At 50.8% G+C, this 5,816-nt stretch overlaps 1 pseudogene; it reads left to right on the top strand.

The window, feature by feature from the left end:
- Window positions 1-2,382: 2,382 nt before the first annotated feature.
- On the top strand, window positions 2,383-5,461 carry LOC149809356 (uncharacterized; annotated as a pseudogene).
- Window positions 5,462-5,816: the final 355 nt, after the last annotated feature.

Below are 5,816 nucleotides of genomic sequence, written 5' to 3'. Positions count from 1 at the left end.
GCTTAATGTCGCTCGACGCGCGGCGGCATGGGTCGACTTGTGAATTGCAAACGGCCTTGGAGCACCCAAGACGCGACAAGTGTAAGCAGACTTGGGCAAGCAAAGGCCAGGGGCATCACCCACACTCCTTGAAGACAGAATTGTCATGGAAAACATTATGCTCAAGCCGAAAAGGTTGCGCCCAAGAAGAAATACGCTATGTTCTAGGTAAAAAGCAGCAGTACTCCAATGCACACGTTTGAGCTGGATGCACAAGGCGCGGCAGTGAAAAGACACACAACGTGCAAATGAGAGAGTGGTGAAAGAAGAGGATGTTGTGCAGACAATGGACACTACTTTTTGATCGGGTGCCTTTTCCATGAGGACCTCACGTGGGGGTATATCTAGTGCTGCAGATATCCGTTTAGGCAATGCATATCTCCGAATCGCTCAGCACCACATAACACGCCGGCTCATCCCCGAGTGACGTCGTCACCCTGCAACGTCAGTGTCGTCGGCAAGACTTTGCGCGAGCCGCCTGAATAAAGCAAAGGGATACCTGAGCGTGTGTGACGTGTCTGGGTTATGTCCTGGCGGTGCGCGACATCGCATGTGCTTGCGGAACGTATCACGTGACATGGCTGTGTTTGCGCACGGGCCGAACGAACGGTCGTCACCGCCTCGACGGTACAGTATCGGATATGGAACGCAGACGGCCCGAAGCCTTCAATGCGTATACGTGATAAATGCGTAAGGGCAGCAAACTCGCCCACGTTTCGCGGAGAGATCTCACCAGTTCGCAAAAGAGTTCAGCGCACGCATGAAAGTGCTCTTCTTTGACACTTGCTTGCGCAACCTTGCACCGTCACGGCCTGTAAGAACCTGGACCCCGTTTGCGACAGACAGGGCACTTCGGCAACGCACGCTCGAGTCATCAGAGTAATAGTGGTGTCATAGGATTTCAGGGCGCAAAACTGGCGCGGCAAACCCATCTCCTGCAAGTGATGTATCAAAGAAGAACCTTCATGTTCTCACTGCACAGTGGTCATGGAGGGGCGTGCTTATCATACTCTGCGGCAGATGCAAATGCAGGGGTTGCCTGCAAAGTTACCCTCGTGGGACCTGTCCTCTGTTGATTGACTGATGGGTGAATTTGAATTTGACAAGCACCGATCGCGTGTTGCTGTTAACATCGTGGTACGCCACAAAGACTTCCAGCTCCTTTCTGGGAATGGTCACTAACGACCGAGACTCTCGGCGAGATATGTCAGAAGTCAGCAAGCCTAGTCTGTGGGATTCCACGCGCACGACGCGCAGCACATCTCAGTATACATGCACAGATGTATGTACGGCAACCTGCAGTACTTCAGAGATTACCTCGTCGTGCACAAATGACACGTGCTTGGCGGAGTTCAAGGTACGCAATAAAAACCTGTGCGCCAGATGTGTGCCTGCGTGAGTCCTGCTGTGCCCTCGCAAAAAAATCTGCTTCACCATACGTACTTTTTGGGATACATCGTCGCAGCTGTCAAACGGCAGGCACTTTAATGCGGTGGACACTACTCGGCGCGCAACACGGTTGCGCGCCAGTGCCAGTGGAAGTATGGGGCGTGTGCACCTATAAAAGGCTCCTAGACGCTTGTAGAGTACAACTTAAAATACGTTTATTTACTTTAGTGAAAGCTGCAACGCGTAAAATCGTGTTTAGCGGCCGCAAACGTCGACGTACGAAAAATGCTGGTTGTCCCCTGACCAAGCAACAATGTTGGAGCAGAGAATGTATATTTTGCCAGTTCAGGGCAACGTCTGAAATGGTTTAAATGTAGGTATCTGATATTAACATGATACTGATGTACGCATGAGCGTTGCACACTGGAAACAGTCAGCAGACTGTTTCCATCATGCCTGCACTGTGTATACACCGCAGGATGAAGAACTACAGCGTGCGGTCGTTGCTGCCAGGTGTCAGCTTTGACAACACAAGTGACATTCGTTTGTGAGTGGCACGCTGAAATTTGCTGCAGGTCGGTCCACAGGTTGGAAAAGGCAAATTCAGTACCGTCTACACGGCAGTGCATCGATCCACCCGAACGCCTTGTGCTCTCAAACGAGTGGAATACTGTGAGATGGATGCACAGTTGCGGCAAGACTGTGCCATGGAAATGAAATTTCTATCTACCCTACAGCATGCGAACATCATCTTGCTATATTCGTCGTTCGTTGAGGTGCGTCCAACCCTGGAGCACAGGCCCCCAAAGTAGTGTTGAGCGTTACATGATGTTCATGTTGTTTGCACAGCTTCTGAAGGCACTCTTGAGCATTACATTTACTTGAATCTGCAATTTCAATTGCTGACCATGTCCGCTCCGAACGTGCTACGCACTGCAGAACAACGAAGTGTACATGGCGCTCGAGCTAGCTTCCCAGGACCTGTCGGAGCGGTTGAAACAGCAGAGAGAATCAGGCCGGAGCCTGGATCTAACCACTGCATGGGACTGGTTTGTTCAGGTGCGTGGGGCATGATCCTTGCCACCCAAATCAACACACTGAGATTGTCACAATCATCCTCTTTACCTGCACACTCAGAGCTAGGCACAAAACAGCAAAACAGGGTCACACATCAATCAAAGACTCTGTGGGCGAGGGGAAGAGGCGAATCAAATGTCGCAAAGCATGCATTATCATCATTACAGCCTCAGCTAGATATGTTTGGTTCGGCACCTTCCACACAACATGACTTGCATATCATGCAGACAATTGAAATTGCCACCTTATACGGCAGCAACAAGGATCACTGACAAGCAGAAAAAAACTAAGAGTAATTCAAGCAATCCATTCATGTCAAAGCCCTTCAGCACGCCACGGGCGATGGGCAAAGACTTGGCCACATACAGCACTTGAGTTTCGGCGGGCGCCCTATTTGCGTCCATGCGCACTGTCGCCCTGACGCACCAGACGTTCAAATGCCCCCACTATGCTCATAGTCATCCGCCGGAAGCGGATTCGTCTGCCCTCTTCAGTGCAGACGTGCTTGTGTTGCGTTATGATTGGACGCACGTGTCTTAACTGTCCGTTGCGGCCCTGAGTCAGGTGCCTCATTTCCGGCTAGGGCCCTCCCAAAATGACAGTCCCCTGTAGACAGGCAACAACTGTGCAGCAAACGCATGTGCCGACACAAATTCTACAATTTCAAGATATATCTGTGTTATGATACAACACGTGCCGTACAGCGGGATTCGGATATGGTAGCAATCCAAGGCATCCAAGACAGCCTCTCTGCATGTGTGACGATGTCAAAACATAAAGTATCTATATGGGAAATGTATCGCATATCAAAACTGGGCACCGTCCGATGGGTCCAGTCAATGAATGGCATATTGCAGGCGTGGGGGTGAATGGAACGTGGCGTCTAACATCCCACTGCAACCATTGCTTCGCCAGAATGGGGTTTGACCCCATTTCTGCCCCAAATAAGCCTCCATTTTCAGAATAGAATACGGATCCACAAAGCAAACTGCCTGGCGAAGCACTGACTGCAACCAGAAATTCTGTGCTCTCACTGCTGGTCCTCCAAACTGGGTGATTTGCGATTCCAGATACGGTGCCATGTGGATACGGTAGTGTTGTACAAAGATACATCATCATCATCATCACATGCCTGAAAAAGCAGGGATTTCAGGGACAGAGATGGTCGCCGATCCCCATTCTGGTAAAGCGCTGGATCTCACCATCCCGTACGGTATGTGCAGGTGTGCAGAGGGGTGCAGCATATGCACAACTACAGGATGATGCACAGAGACATCAAGCCGTCTAACATCCTCCTGTGCAGGGGTCCTTCCGGCTGCGTGCTCAAGCTTGCGGATTTTGGGCTCTCGCGCGCATTCGGCAGCAACACGTTTGAGGCCACCTCGTGCGTTGGCACCCCGTATTACATGTCACCAGAGTGCATGAATCAGACCGGCTATGACTTCTCCTCGGACATCTGGAGCCTGGGCTGCCTACTATATGAGCTCACCACCGGGACCTGCCCCTTTTACGTGCGTCAACTCCTTGTGCGGTCACAGCGTTGCACTCTATGAAGACTTGAGCATAAAGATAGTGAATATTTGTTGCTTTTGACCTGTGCCGCCCTCCCCGGGTGGGTCGTCGCAGTAGTTCACGGAGCACGTTGCTCAGCACATCAACATTGCAACATGCAACACAACTGCGTGTTGCATGGCATTCCAAACAAACACAATCACACAAGTTCTTGCTTATCTATGTGATGTAATGTCATCAGTCTGTTACAAGTGTGAGCGTGCTGTTGCTTTTCGGCCTGTCCCTTGACTTGTTCTTGCTCTTTGAGAATCGTCGGTTCACAAACACTTAGAAAATTGAGACAACGTAAACGATATATATACTCTGCAGAGATTGACAATGCAGTACCATAGTGCTTTAATTCATCGCACTCACTGGTACGCTCCTGTTAGTCCTACATATTCAGACATACTTAGGACAACTAACCCACTGCACACTAGACACCGTGGCAGTACAGCAATCAGCATTCCTAACACTCTTTGCTATGTGAAGCAGTCATGATGATGTCCCGTTTACAAACACTAGCGCATCCATATGGACATTGACCGTCGGCTCAGCGAACTTGGAATGACCGCTTCGCTGCATCTATTGGATGTGTGAGACAGTGCAGGCGACGTACCCCAACACACATCATACATGGTCGCAAAAAGAGGCATGCCAAACATGCATGGCGGATAGCAATGCCATGAGGGGTCCATGCATATCTCCAGCCGTAAGTTCATTCCAGACACACTCTTAGGTTGCCTGTGAGTGCATGCCCATTGTCAGCATGCACCACAGCTTTGGGAGCAGAGATGCATTGGACACATTAAGGCCAATGGCAGGGTCAACTGGGGATTGTGCAGGAAAATTTCAGGATATGCAGGAATAACAGGGGAGTTTCTGGGACCATTCAGGTCTCAACCCCATTTACCCCGTAAACAATCAAAGTTTAGTTCCCAACATTGTGATAGATGCGTTACTTGGACGCGAAAGGCATGATGTCCTTTGCACGTATTTATCTGGTCACTCAAGAAATACTCCTGAATGGCAAGGGAGATGATAATGCGATGATTGCAAGCAGAGCTTCGGCAGAATGGAGATCGACCCCCATTTCTAGTGCCAAATGCCATGCAATTCAGGCATCTGGACCCGAAAATCGTGCAGCCTGGTGAAACACTAGTTGTGGGTGCAGATGCAGAACGGAGGCCTATACCAGCTCGGGAAGCTTATATCATCAGCAGCATACAACCGCGCTGCCATACCATGCCCGCGAGCGCGCTTCGTGGTTGAGCGCATGCTTGTCGTGGACAAGGAGCAGCGCCCATGCATCGACGCCGTGTTGCAGTTTGCCGAGTGCTCGTTGCGAATGTGCCGCCAGCAGGGCCTGGAAGGGCCTGGACAGCACCCTGAGCCTGTGGGATGAGCTCCGACAGGATGAGCCCCCCCCGTGAGTGTTGCGCCCCTTTTGTGTTGACTACGAATCGGCCATCTTCTTGACGCGGCAGTATGCAATTCATGACTCCGCATTCCGTGCAGCTTACGACATGGGAAGCCGTTTCCTCCAAGCCCATTTCAGCTGTGGCTGTCTCGCACGCTGTCAACGCCGCCTTCATTGGATACAATGATGAAGTATCTTTCACAACACTACTGCAACATTGGCAACTCCCGGAACTACTTGGGAATCGGTGCTATTACCGTCACCCGACGTGGCGTATTGATTTCATTTCAAAGCCCGACTCCTTTCTAAGCCCAGAACTTCCGGGATGGCCTGCTTGCTG

Source organism: Nuphar pumila, unplaced genomic scaffold, assembly GCF_984573655.1.
Source record: "Nuphar pumila unplaced genomic scaffold, dmNupPumi1.hap1.1 HAP1_SCAFFOLD_1338, whole genome shotgun sequence".
NCBI lineage: Eukaryota > Viridiplantae > Streptophyta > Magnoliopsida > Nymphaeales > Nymphaeaceae > Nuphar > Nuphar pumila.
This window is presented reverse-complemented; position numbering and strand designations above follow the sequence as displayed.